Source organism: Physeter macrocephalus, chromosome 11 (assembly GCF_002837175.3).
Source record: "Physeter macrocephalus isolate SW-GA chromosome 11, ASM283717v5, whole genome shotgun sequence".
NCBI lineage: Eukaryota > Metazoa > Chordata > Mammalia > Artiodactyla > Physeteridae > Physeter > Physeter macrocephalus.
The window spans coordinates 61258751-61259727 of record NC_041224.1 but is presented as its reverse complement, the minus strand read 5'-3'; the positions used below and the strand labels follow the sequence as shown (position 1 = coordinate 61259727).

Below are 977 nucleotides of genomic sequence, written 5' to 3'. Positions count from 1 at the left end.
ATAGCTAGTGGGAAGCAGCCGCACAGCACAGGGAGATTAGCTTGGTGCTTTGTGACAACCTAGAGGGGTGGGATAGGGAGGGTGGCAGGGAGGGAGATGCAAGAGGGAAGACATATGGGGACATATGTATATGTACAACTGATTCACTTTGTTATAAAGCAGAAACTGACACAATTTTAAAGCAATTATACTCTAATAAGATGTTAAAAAAAAAGAAATATAGTTGGTGTACAATTTTATGTTAGTTTCAGGGGTACTACATAGCAATTTGACATTTGCATACATTATGAAGTGATCACCACCAGAGCTCTAGCAGCCTTCTGTCGTCATACAAAGTTATTACAATATTATTGACCGTGTTCCTTATGCTATATAATACATCCCCATGGCTTATTTATTTTATACACAGTGAGTTTTTTTCAGAGTACTAGATTTATTTATTTATTTTAAAATTATTTCATTTATTTATTTATTTTTATTTGGCTGCGGTTGTGGCATGCGGGATCTTTAGTTGCACCATGCAAGATCTTTCAGTTGTGGTATGTGAGATCTAGTTCCCTGACCAGGGATCGAACCTGGGCCCCCTGCATTTGGAGTGCAGAGTCTTAACCGCTGGACCACCAGGGAAGTCCTTAGATTCATTTATTTTTAATAGTCCATGCTTCTTAGTACCACCTTATTACCTTAGCTTTGTCATTGTTGATGGTTATGATTTTTTGTTTGTTTTTATTGTGGTAAGAACATTTAACATGAAATCTACTAGCTTAACAAAATTTTAAGTGTGTAATAGCTTATTGTTAATTATAGGCATGATATTGTACAGCAGATTCCTGAATTTCTGTTTATTCTTTTCATCTGTTTTCTCTTTGTTGCTCAGATTGGATCATTTCTATCCTTCTAGCTTTAGGTTCACTCCTCTGTCATCTCCACTCTTCTACTGAGCCCATCCAGTGAGTTGTTGTTTTTATTTTTTTAAT

At 36.2% G+C, this 977-nt stretch overlaps 1 non-coding gene across 1 annotated transcript; it reads right to left on the bottom strand.

The window, feature by feature from the left end:
- Positions 1-554: 554 nt before the first annotated feature.
- Positions 555-627, bottom strand: TRNAW-CCA (transfer RNA tryptophan (anticodon CCA)). The gene has a single exon. It is a non-coding gene; the product is annotated as a tRNA-Trp (tRNA).
- Positions 628-977: the final 350 nt, after the last annotated feature.